Source organism: Ruditapes philippinarum, unplaced genomic scaffold, assembly GCF_026571515.1.
Source record: "Ruditapes philippinarum isolate M1 unplaced genomic scaffold, ASM2657151v2 ctg7594_1_1_1_1, whole genome shotgun sequence".
NCBI classification, from domain to species: Eukaryota; Metazoa; Mollusca; class Bivalvia; order Venerida; family Veneridae; genus Ruditapes; species Ruditapes philippinarum.
Genome location: NW_026863140.1, coordinates 1 through 14,267, shown reverse-complemented (window position 1 = coordinate 14,267; position 14,267 = coordinate 1). Strand labels below are relative to the sequence as shown.

At 29.3% G+C, this 14,267-nt stretch overlaps 1 long non-coding RNA gene across 1 annotated transcript; it reads left to right on the top strand.

The window, feature by feature from the left end:
• Nucleotides 1–868: 868 nt before the first annotated feature.
• Nucleotides 869–3,356, top strand: LOC132721257 (uncharacterized). Its single transcript, XR_009624437.1, has 3 exons — nucleotides 869–938; nucleotides 1,697–1,775; nucleotides 2,809–3,356. It is a non-coding gene; the product is annotated as an uncharacterized LOC132721257 (long non-coding RNA).
• The last annotated feature ends 10,911 nt before the right edge of the window (nucleotides 3,357–14,267 follow it).

Below are 14,267 nucleotides of genomic sequence, written 5' to 3'. Positions count from 1 at the left end.
AAGTTTCTCATATAAATACTGATATCAAATATGCTTCAAAAATGCAAGCTTGTTCTTATAATAATAATAATCATTATAGAAATCTGCTCTGTTATGTTGTTTTAATGTAAATTAGACTTTACATTAAAACACTGGTGTACAAATAAAGATTAAAGGTCTCTTTCGGAAATTTCCCGTCATTTAGATTCATGTATTTAAATAATTATCAAAAGGTAATTGAACCACGTGGCCTTGTAAACTATTTTAAATGCCATCCCTCAAAAATGATGTCTAGATTTTTTTATTGATTATTTGATTTATTATTTATGTTCAAAACAGTCTGTTAACTCCAATAACACAACTTAAACACATGGTATGTAAAGACCTATACATTTTTTCAAAGACTTTGAATTTTTTGCGCATTTTATAAGCAATTCACCGTCCAAGTAATTGTATGTACGCGAACTGATTTGTTTGTACATAACAAGTGCAAAAATTCAAAGATCACCAAAACTCGGACAAACCCTTAATATATGTATCATAAGCGCGTTGTCTACTATTGAAAATATCAGGAATCTTCATTAATTTGTAATTGAATGTCATATTGACATATTTTTTAATTGGAAACGTTTTTTCAAAGAACGACTGTTGATGGTGTACTTAGGTGCCAAGATGTATGCAAATATTTTAGCAGAGTAATTAAAACTTCCAAGGTGATTTTGTAATATGATGTCTTATGTAACCTTTGCTAGAAGCTGATGTATCGTCTAGCCTCGATAAAGTATCATACGCATTGCTGAGGTTCACATAATATGTATCGTGTTTAATTTGGTGTCCTGTTTTGTATTCGCGGTAATTTTCTCTTTGTTTAAATAAATTCAGGGGCCTTTTATCACGGGGGTGAATCACGTGACTTTGTATAGTAATACCCACGAGGAAATGGCGACTGCTGAGCCCCGGTAAGTACCTTATTATGTTAAATTAAGGTGACAAACGTTTCTTAAATCAAAACAAAACCTAGCGTATCATATGCGCGTTAATTTTCTTCAAATGACAATACAAAGTGCATTATCCTACGTTTTGTGGTTTTTGAGAACATTGTTTGAATTGTGTGAAAATTGCACATTCAGCGATAGTAATTTGCACGAAGCGATATAATTTGGTACCAAAATAAATGAAAATAAGCTTTCTTTTTGCACTTAAGACACCAAATCAATCATTTTATTGACATCTGTTCTTGTAGAATTCCATATAAAATTTTGTTCGAAGGTCTGTAGCCTACAAATGCTCTTTGCAAATGTTTAGTAAGTAAAACGAACAATTTCTGGATAGTAAGTTACACGAAAACAAAATAGTAAGTTTCACGCACAGTTTCCAATAGCTTACTTAAATGTGACGAAACTATTTTATAATTCTTTTGGTTTCAAATTTGCAAGTGTGTTCCGTCTACGGTGACAGAGAAACAAATATCGAGAGAGTATTTTAATAATAATTCATATTATTTCATAATACATGTATTCATATTCATATAATTTCATAAAAGATTACTTAACTTAAAATAACTAAATGAGACATTGACATTGATACTCAACAATGTACGTTACACTTGGCCCTTTTTCACGTTAGACTGGACCCACATCCGTTATCTTTAGAACTAGATTTATAAAGAAATAACTGTGCAGAAGGAAATATTACAACACCATCATTTATTTTTCAGTATCTGCAATTTGGACCAAAAACGCAAAGGAGAAGACATTCGCCATTTCACATTGATATTTAATGCCATCATAGAACTGGTATACAAAGTTTTTTATTAATTTTATTCTTACACTGGCAGATTTTATAAATAAACCCAAGAAGTTTTGTTAAAATGTTATGTATTACTATACGTTTATTTTCTTACCATGTGCAAATGTGATGCGTCGTAAACTCTTACTTTTTGTTTGTGATAGAGTAAGTAAATAAGATATTCAGGGCGTCCATGGCGGAGTGTTTAAAGTCCCTGATTTTTATGCACATGCTTATCACCGCTATGGATTCTAGTCCGACCAGAGACCTTGAATTCTTTCATCAAACTAGCTAACAAAACGTCGGTGCTTTAACTCAGGTGTCCCGACATTGACCATGTGATTTGAAACCCAGCATCTAAGATTGTTTTATGTAAATATTTTTTTTACTCCACTTGCCTTCATATCTTTGACCGTTTGATTTCAAATATTCGTTTTTCTTTGAATGTCCATTATGCCTCTTAAATGCTATCATTTTTATTTAAAAAAAAACTGTTTATTTTTGGTATCTTGTTACAGTTTCCGAAAACATACTCATTTGCTAGATACTCAAACTATCTTTTACATCTTTGGTTCTGTTGGAAAATGGTATACCTTTAGTGAATAAGTATTTCGTATGGAAGTCAAAATACTACTTTGTTTACATTTTGCTACCTTAGCGACACATCACTAATATAATGTTCAGTGCTACCTTTTTCAGTTGTAATAAAATACTATCATACGTTTCACCCATTATTTAAACATTGTCAAACACATGTTTGACATTTCTAAAGAATTTAAACAATATGGATTTCTGAGGAACAATGTGCCTTTAATCATAACTTGTATCACTGTATCATTGTTGTTTGTTGTTGTTGTTTTTTTTTGTGTTTTTTTTTTGTAAGAAGTTATTTTGTTCTTGCGAATTCTTCAATATATTTTCATAAATTAAGTAACATAGTGACTAAATGTAACAAATACCGCCATATAAAAACATCGATCAGCATTCAGTTAATAAACATCACCATACCAATTAACAAGCAATTATATTTGTTCATTACAGTAAAATGAGGGCCAAGACACACCTGAAACTGCAGAGGTCAAAGAACTACTATCGCCACAGAAAAATAACACTGAGCCGTGTAATATCAAATCCCATCAAAAGTTCATTTGATATATTATAATAGCAACCAATTAAGCATTCGTCCTATAGACAAAAATGTGAAATATTTGATCTTGCATAATTGAAATAAGTATTTTCTATCTCTTAACATATGAACTTTAACTTTCTTTTAATGTATATGTATGCTAATGGAATCTGTGCGTGAAACTTACTATTTTGTTTTCGTGTAACTTACTATCCAGAAATTGTTCGTTTTACTTACTATACATTTGCAAAGAGCATTTGTAGGCTACAGACCTTCGAAAATATATTTTATATGGAATTCTACAAGAACAGATGTCAATAAAATGATTGATTTTGTGTCTTAAGTGCAGAAAGTAAGTTTATTTTCATTTATTTTGGTACCAAATTATATCGCTTCGTGCGAATTACTATCGCTGAATGTGCAATTTTCACACAATTCAAACAATGTTCTCAAAAACCACAAAACGTAGGATAAAGCACTTTGTATTGTCATTTGAAGAAAATTAACGCGCATATGATACGCTAGGTTTTGTTTTGATTTAAGAAACGTTTGTCACCTTAATTTAACATAATAAGGTACTTACCGGGGCTCAGCAGTAGCCATTTTCTCGTGGGTATTACTAAACAAAGTCACGTGAACCCCCCCCCCCCCGTGTTTATATTACGTTTGATTAAATTCATGTTACATCGATTTTACTGCATTGTGATATTTTTATAATCATTTACTTTATCTTTCTTAAAATTACTATCTTCCTTTACACTAATTTTTTATCATAAAAGGCTGTTGTTCGTACGACTTTACGTTCGTATGAATGACTATTCTTAAGAAAATTGATGCACGCATGGCTTATTAAGATGTTGACACTATTTCGGAATACAAGCTCCTGTAAATAAATGAAATAAAGTAATTATATCATATATGAATGCATGCCTTTGTTGCGAAATGTTGTGAAAATTAATTGTTTGATCATGTGAAAGTGAATGTGTATTTTACAATTTTAATTCATATATTGGTGTAAAAGTACTTTATTTCATTATCTTCAAAATACATTTTCTTTTTTTACAAATGTAGTCGATGGGGACTACCCAAAAACAAGTGCATTTTGCATTTATTGGTGCCTCATTTCATTAGATAATTAAACGCCCTTTCATTAAAACATTCTGGTTGTTTTAAAATCAAATGTAGATAAAACATTACGACACGATATTCATCTTAATTATCTAATGGCAATACTTCAACACAATACTTCAACACAATATACATTTGCGATAGTATTTCGGAATATAACTCGTTATGCAAGGGACTTTTTAATTTGTAAAACTTCAGTAAAACTGATACAAAAGAGTAAAACTGATACAAAACAAAATGATAATCGAAATGAATAATCTTTTTATTTTTCATTCCTAACTTATCCTTATAATATAGATCAAAGCACAATTTGTCCAAAATACACGACAGGTTATAAATCTATAGACTATAAAGTGCCTAAAATATTTCTAACATTTGGTTTTAGCTAGCAGAAATTGTCTTAACGTATTTGTCACGGACTAAATGCGACAAAAGCACAGAAATTCCTGTCTAAATGAAACTGACATGCTGTCATTCGTTGAAATATCTTATTTCATTCATTAAACACAATCACGATTCGGCCTTATTTTATGATGTCTGCCAGATACAATTTTGATGAGTATTTGGTATGTTTTTGACAAAATGTCCATCTGTTATAGTCACATTGTCTGGCACAAGAGGTGTTATATTACTGATATATTCCGTCATTATATTCGTTCAAGATGCAGACTTTTGACGATTGTTTTAAATTATACGCGCTAAAGTTACCAAGAACATCATTATATAATGCACAATACTCATTATAATCATTATTAATTATGGAATTACAGACCTTCCATGGATCATTTCTCTTTAAATAGACTGCTTCAAATTCTAAATAGGATGAATAGATTTTTTTTAAAGCAACAGATTAACAGTTAAAGAATAAACGAGAATTGATACACAACACATGTTATTGTCACTCGATCAGCTACAATTATGAAAATGATCATATATCGCGATAACAGTTATCTTGTTGAATCTGCTTAACACAGACTGTCCAGTTCGTTAAAGTGTATACATATAAATATTCCTTGAATTCATAAAAAGGATAATTCAAAAATGCTTATATGCAAGAAACATTTAATTAGTACGCATAAAATGTGGATGGTGCATGCAGAAAATTATTGTTATACGGTTGAAACCCTACTCACAAAAGCAGCATGATATCTTTATTCGGTTTACGTAAAATTTTCATTTGACTATGTTAAATTAAAGAGACATTTTATGTAAGAACTTGTTCGATAATCGACCATAAGATTATAACACAAAATAATTTACTGATGATAATTTTGTTAAAAACAATATTATGAGATGAATTTTCATACCCTTTTAACGATATTACCTATAATTTACATTAAGATAATATTACGTTTCAAATTGTAAAAGTGTGTGGCATCTTTCATCTCTAATTTTGTTTACCGTTCGAGATTTCAATCTATATGGGTGATATCTTTGGCAAGAGTGATTTTGGCATTGCCAAATGTGAAAAATGGCAATTTAATTATAAAAACCCGAATAATAAAACATATATGAAAATACGATTTCAAGATTTTACTCGAGAGTAGCATTTGTGTAATACTATGCAATTGAGCAGCAATTTCCTAACATCTTTTCTTTTTATGTTTTTGAGAAGCAGAATTATGCCTTTTCTATTTTCGTGACCCGAAGAAAGAAGATAATGCACTGTTATGGATAAAACACATAATGTTATTTTGCAATGGTTAAACATTTCAACATTTCTAGACAAAAATATAAGATTTCAGCATAATGTGTAGATATTGATGTATTTGTTTAAAACGACTTTTTGTTTAAAATATGACTTTTCGTTAAAATCTGACTATTCGTTAAAAGCTTTTCCGTCTCAAATTTACAAGCAATTTTCTTGGTGATTATTAAACAGCCTTTTGGTTTGTGACATATGGCAAAGCTTTATTTTATTTCATATTGTTTCTAACTTTATGTAATTTATTGTCAAATATGTTAATGTGATCGGTTTAATATTTGCTACAGTTTTATGGAATACCGTGGAATAACGGAGTCAAACAATTTAAGACTCACTTAAGGTAAATCAGTTGTCTTACATAAATGTTATGTATATTATTTAAGAAATAACAGCATTTATACATTTTTATGTTGTTTTACAGCTAATGGTTATTTTTTTAAGAAATGAAACCCACAAGATTCATATAAAGTTTCAACGTGTATTGTGCACTTACATGTTGTCTTATTTCTGAAAATAGTAAAGGCATATGACATAACTTTCACTCACTCCGTATCTAAACAGGTCAAAAATACTTATGAAGACGACAAAACATAGAAGTACAGACATGTTCTATGAATAAATAATTAACTATTGAGGTTGGATTATCATCAAAACGTCAAGAGTCTGATTGTAAATTTTATATTACAATCTCACACAGCCCTCGGCTTTTATAGTAATTGCCAATTATGTTCTTAACTATTTAATGATTATGGACTAGGAAATTTTCTGAGAGCAAAAAAATAAAACATAAAAAAATGCAATGTTTCTGAAAAAAAAAGATACCAATAAAAAAGTGAGTAGAACACAAAAAGGTCTAAATATATGGATTTTAAAACATTCAAGCAATCTATATTACTGACATTAAAAATTTTAAAATTTTTAATGATTGTACCATTATTGTAACTTTATAGGGCTCTTTATTCATAACATTTTATTATTTTGTGTTGAGTTCTTATAATCACAAAGATAGGTGTTAAGTGCTGTGGAACAGCTGTAAAGGTAAAGTTCCATCCTTACGTTCTAATAGTGTGTATATTATTTTTCTGGTTTGTCGGGCCCTTTGACCTTAATACTTTAATAATGATGATTGAAAATTGTTAAAGACGTTGTTATGGGCATGACGAACACTAAATATAAATGCAATGGACCTAAGATAATTGCGACAAAAATAGTGATGACGTGATGCAAATCATGTCCTTAAACCGATACGTTTCTCGCACTAGAATTTATGACACTAATTTGAGAAAAAAAAACCTGCCAACAAAATATCGCACGAAGTCGACCAAACATACTAAACCAGACAAGCCTAAGAAATGACATTCACGTAATTTTTTCGCAATTTGCTGCAAGCATTTGTACTACATACTTAGCCTAGGATTTTACTGGGGTCATTGATTACTTATTTGCCGAATAACAACTGTTAAGGACGGATAAATTGTTATTGTGGAAATTGTCAATTATTATTATGCAGCCGGTACAAAGGAGTACAAATTTAAAAAGTACCAAGGATGTAGATTTATCATTTTGTTGACCATTTATGTATGAATGATATAACTTTTATATCGAAAAAGCACTTGCATATTCACTATTCACTGTGCTACCTTATACAATATTTTCATTATTTCTGCAAATTGGAGTGTAACATATTTTTCTTTTTTGTCAAACAACTTATTAAATTAATAGAACGAGTTGATAACTATCAAAAGACTGTTTCAGAATTCCAAATTTGTTTTATTACGACGACAAATGAATCAAAGTAAACAAAACATTTTCTATGAATTTTATTTTCCCTGCGTTACACCAAATGATAGAAATCTTTCGTTACTTTGTCTTCAATATCAATATACTCAGTTTATGACCTTTAACAATGTAACATGTTGATGTGTACCATTAAAGTGTGCTTCATTATTTATTTCAATGTTTTAGAACTTTTGATGTATCAGTTAATTTTAGTTATACATACAACAATGTATTTCATCTAAAACAAATATATTTTTCGCAAAAAAGCAGCATTATTCCCAGCAACCTTTGCATCAGTAAGTAGTATAATAGTTTCCTCTTGATTGCGATGCTTGAAATTCTAGTTAGCTGGAATTGAATCGATTATTGACAATTAATATTTAATTCAAAGGCAGAGTTTCGGTTGTTGCACCTAAATTGCAATATTTATTAACAATTTTAATGATATTGAAGATATTCATTTGTAATGAATAATGGAACCATAAAACATAATTATCATTAATTTTACAGTCCTAATTGGATACATAAACATCTTAAATATGAAAAACTTGCAAAGTATCTTTGCAAATAACAGTTTTATTTTCTTTTGTGTTACCAGTCTTATTAAAAATGAAATAAAAAAGCGATATTAAATTTTTAGCAAATAAATTTTCAAAGTTTCCGAAGTACATGAAAAACTTATGGAAAAAGCGGTTTTCCTAAATAGTGAAGAGGTAAAAATGGATATCAATTATGATATATAGTAATTGTGTCTTCTAGGAACGAAGTATATTTTTGTAGCACTATTTGTATCAGAATAACAATTTCAACAACAAATTTAACCACTTCCAATTTCAAACATCTTAAAATAAATTCTTATAGAATCTACAATTGCCGTAAAAAATGTCCGTCTATGTCTATGTTAAGAAAACAAATTACAACTCTGCTCAGTCACATAGAATTCATAAAGAAAAATGTTTTATTGATAATGTCAAATGTATGCTTAAATGTCTGCCGTCCTATAGGACGCATCAGTAAGTGGTTATTTATCGTTGGCTCTAAATACCGGTTCTTGAAGATCATCATTAGTTACGTTTCAGGAAAGTCATGAATAAGTTCACAAGTTAAGATCACAATTTGAAGTAAAACTTATTCACTAGATCTTAAGAGCTTTTTGTCATTTCAAATTTAATGATCAAATATTTGAAATAATCGCATCATTATTCAATTCGATCAATGAGCTGTTAACGGCGAAGGTTTAAAAGGTGGCTTAAAATTCTAGACTTTATGTTCATGTCGTCAAATGATGTGTGAGCCTTCATTTCCTTTACCTGGAATGCCTAATATTTCATAACAAAACGATGAAATTAATTGTATACAGTAATTGAACGTGTTTCATTGTCAAATATTAAATGATGATACCAATAAGTCTTTTATTACAAGAATATCTTCAGTTCCACTTTTAATTATTAAATATGGTTGAATTACCACAAGATAGCTTTACGTTTTGTTACCGTAGCGGAAATTAAAGCGCTTATATATGATATCATATTCGTGCAATTAGCACCTTTGTCCATTCTACATTTCGCTTTACATGGACCATAAATGCTGCTAGTAAAAATTGAAGAATTATTTTCCCGTATATTACAGATGAAAAAGTACTTGTTCGCCATTTAACTGCCAGGAAAATGCCATTCCCCTTTTGTCGCATACACCCATTTAAACATTGACCGATTCACGGAGTGTTTTTAAACAGCTGTGTCTACGCCTGTTATATATGTAGGTTATTTAAAATAAAAAGGCTTTGATACATTAATCATTGAGGCAATTATATTTGTCTTCAGTATTTGAAATTAAATCTATTAACGACATTAATATATTTGATTATAATCAGTTGGATATAGTTTTAAGCCAAATACAGAAAAAAACATCGTAGTTTAATTATTCTATATTGCAATTGCCAAGGGTTTTACTGTTCTATAAATAAGAATATAGATACAAAAAGACAATTGACAAATATCAAGATGTACAATGGATGTAAACATAGCAAGTCTATTGTTATATTCATTTGCATATCGTGATTGTGAGGAAGACGAGAATAGTGTACTCTAAGATAACAGACTAAATCTAAGAAATGATATAGTCTGTTCTTCGGTAGCTGGGAGCAATACAGTAGACAAACAGACAAAACCTCAATATCCTTGTAATCTTGCCTTAGCTAAAATTATTTCAACATGACAAAGTTCGACGTAGAGACAAATAAATCGTCTTTAATACTAAAATAATAGTTTGTAGTTTACGTTAATGTAAAACACAAAGTTTGAATGCTTTTAGATATGATATAGACATATATATTGTTAAAGATAAAAACTTTCAAGGGTCAAGAGTAAACAATTTGTCGATTGGCAATCTAGAGATCTCTGGCTGCGTGAGTTCAAGTACCAATCAGGGACAAGACCTTCTTTCCTTGAACAAATTTTTTTACACACATTACTCAGTACTGGTCGACTCACTTCGAGAATTTGTCTTTAAGCCACTTACATAATCAAACAAAACTAAAATCGATACAACCTTACGTGACGTTTCTGTCTTAAAATCACAAAAATAATTCACATTTTTCAAAAAGTTGCAACATTTAAGATAATAAGTACTAATTTTGTTAAAATTGAAAAAAAAGTAAGACGGGTATATCAATTTTCATGAAGGCGCCCTTAGACTTATGAGAAATGAAAAATTGGGAATTTACCCCACAGACATTCTGAACGAAATTGTCATGCCTAACACTGAAATGGTGCAGAAATCTTGAAGCCATTTTCTTTTTGTAAGAGCTTCCTTGTCTAGCTGTCTAGAATGCAATAATATCATTATTAATTCACTAATTCAAATGCACATACTTCTTTGCATATTTCAATTAGAACAAGAATAATTAAAAAACAAACTTAAATATCTCCAATAAAATATCTTCTAATTATAATATCATATCATCCATTCATAACGTCAATCATGTGAATATTATTGATTCATCTGAGTGAATTTTTAATCAATTATTAGGATGTAAAACACTTTTTACTGTACAAAATCCTTTTGTCGTCGCAGGTTCTTTATACAAGCAAGTGAATTTATATGCGTTTGATTGTTTATCATCCCGAGTATTTAATATGATACATTTTCCTCTTTATAAAATATTCAAAAGAAAATGACATTTACAATAAGATAAACTCCACTTATAACGATAGATATCGCTTAAGTTGAAGTTTTATTTTTTCATTCATAATATCACCTCTTTCTGTTAGAAATTAAAAGATACATCAATTTCTATGCACTGATGAGACTTCATTTTTGTTTTCTTAAAATCCTTTTTTTCTTCAAAATAAAACAACAAAGTGATGACCGTTTAATCGTTATCTTACACAACAGTTTTACTTTAAAGAAGTGACAAAAAGACTACTTGTCAAACCTTAAAGAGGATTTGTCAAGAATAGAATGATTGCCTGAAACAATGATAGATTTGTCTGGAATTACAAATAAAGATTTGTTACCAGGTCAATTAATTGATATTTCATTTTAAAGAGAAAGTGAATAAAACCAAAACAAATCATTCTAATTAAAACCAAAACTGATCATTCTAATTTCTTTACAATTATCATAAAATCGTGTCAATTCTGTCATAATATGATATGTTATTCACGCTACGGTATTCCACAGAACATAACAATGCCAGTTGCTTTAAATTCGAGAAGCATCGGGATTTCTTTCCTGAAATATATCCTTTGAAATAGTTGGGGAACATAATCATTCTAAACTGTACATAACTTATGTTGTTAACTAACGCTTAATTGTGCTACAGTAATTAATCATATGAAAATATTTACAGCAGATGGAAACGTTTCTCCAAATCTCTAAAGAATCATTGAAAAAGACTTCTTTATGTTTCCTGGTCAATCTCCTCTGAAAATGTATTACCACCAAGTATGTGATTACCTTCTGTATTGCATGGCATTAATTTCCCATTTGAAGTGCATCAGCTGATGATTTTATTTCAAAAGTTTAAAGTGTTATGTAAATTTTGAAAAGACTAGAAAAACAAAATTACAGATTGTCAGATATTCCGTAAATAAGGAAATAAAAGAAAAGAGAATGATTGTATGTATTCATGGAAATTGTTTAAGGCACGAACCCTTGTTATTTTCACTTTTGCCAAATTGATCCTTGAGGGAAATGTATACAAACTAAAACTTGAGGCAATAGATGTCGTATCAAGTTAGGTGGGACAGGGTATTACCCCACACGTGTAACATACAACATGATACTCAACTTACTTTTCATCACAGTTGTATGTTAAATTACATCTATTTTGTATGATGTCTATTTACAGTAAAGACTGTGTATATAATGTTAACAAATACACATAATATACATGCACATAAATATATTTACGTGCATTAGATTATCAGAGACTTGGAAAAAATCATGCAAAGAAAGCTTATGCTATTCCTCCAATTAAACATTTTCTGTGACATTGAAAATAAAATTAAAATATGCGGACAAAAGGTAAAGCAGCTGGATAACAACATGATCTGTTTTTGATAAACGTGATTATTTTCTACAAATATATATTGGTAATATTGAATATAAAATGGAGAAAACATATATTATAATTACTTATATGCAATGAACCATGCAACTTAAAGTTTTAATTGATATAATAATAATAGCACTTGTTTTTGGTCGAAAAATAATGTTCATGGTAGTAAATTCACTTGCTGCTAATATATAAATGCAAAAACATCTTTCTTTAATCATGCAATTAACCAAATTTAACACTCGTTTGATGTCAGTTCATTTGAATATTTGTAAGACATTTTTAGAAAAGATGACATTAAGCTTGCCAGAAAATGATAAACATTATTTCTCCTGAACTAGTTCTTTAAAAATGCTATTGCAATAGCTTAATCAATAATTACGATAGGTTTTTATTTGAAGATTGCTATATTGTAGATAAAACATATATATATTCAAATTTAAATTATCTGATTTAAAAAGAAATTAGTTCGTACATACAAATACAGTTTAATTATAAAATAAGAACTCAAATGTTAAGTCTTATGTTTCAATTCTTATACTAGTTTTTATTTTCTTACAAGGTGTCATAAAACGACTTTCATGCACGTTGTTTATTTATATTTCAAATAAATACATTTGATAAAGTTAACATGCAAAGACCCTGTATTGTATTGATTTTAACCTTACTTAACATAGAAAAAGTGATTTAAATGTCAAAATATGATATATAATTTTCATAAATCAGACGTTGGCTGAATGTCAGTTTCCCTAAATAATTCCGTTAATTTTTAAATAAGCGTCATTTAGACTGTTTTTCGATCCTTGAGAGGCAGAAATAACAAACAAGCACAAGTTCTACAATTTGTACATTCAAATGAATATAGTAAATATGCCTTGTTAAGTTGTAATGCACTGACTTACATTGACACGGACATATGTCTTTACAACTTTATGAAATGTTATTTCTTGTGATAAAAACACATTGATATCTAAAAAAACATAGTCAATTTGATTATAACAAGACACTGTTAACAAGATATCGTAAACTCGAAAGAAATGATATAGCTGCCAATTAAATAATATTAATCTCTACTATATTGGTTATTTCTGCATTATTCATTTTGTAATCGGACAATATTGTTCTTTGTTAGAGTTAGTGGCATATTGAAGGAAACTTTGACATTATATGACAGACAAATACTTTGATTGGATTAATACATACATGAGAATCACTAATGTTCACATCTGTCAACCAAATAAAGACTAGTTTGAAATTTTGTCTCCCTAGTTTCCGAAATGTCTTTTCCGACGTTTCAAGATGTCTCTAGGTAAAATCATTTGTGTCAGTCTCTTCCCGCTCATTTGCAGCCTATACGATTTGATAGTTATTGTTCTTGGTTAGAGGTGTGTGCAGAAACTAAAGTGAATAGATTAAAACTGAGAGATGATGTCAAAAACGTATTACGTTTATAATAGTAGATCAGGATTTTACTCTTGTAAACTTTTGATAATATTTCGTATTCCCGTTAGCGCCTTTCCCCTTTCAAAGCTGCTCAAAGCAAATGGTTATAAGCTATACTTATAGGCCATCTTTTAGGCCAAATATGCAAAATCAAAAACTGCTAAATCCAAATTTGTCCATTCTAAAGAAAAGAAAATTGTTTTTGAGTCATAATGTGCCTCTGAACTAGAACATCTTTCTTAATTTCTATAATAGATGTTTGCTAATTTGTCTGGTAATAGAAATGTTCTCCTTGGCCTTTTTAATAATTCTGACATTATTAATCGCTATGAAATACTTTATCCTTACTTTTTCTTTTCCCCCTAAACAGAATTGTAACGATTAAATTTTAGGTCGTGTGCACCCGTTATATGAGTACTTCAATGATATTATTGCTGTCGTATTCATCTATATCACTTAATGGTCACTTTTATTTGTCTGGATCAAGAATTTGACGACATGAACATTTAGATTTCAAAGGTTTAATTTTTATTTAAAGTGTAATATTTGAGTTAAATTTAGTAAAATATTTTTTATCAGAATACCGTTTTCATTATTAGGTGTCTTGATGGAGAAAAAAATTGTATTAACTAAATCTACAAAACAAATACCTGGAAAATAAAAATTTTTTTCTTAAAAATTGAATTTGGGGCATAAGTAAGGTTTTTTAAAAAAAACAATAAACGTCCACAACATAAAAAAAACAAAAACTTTTTTTG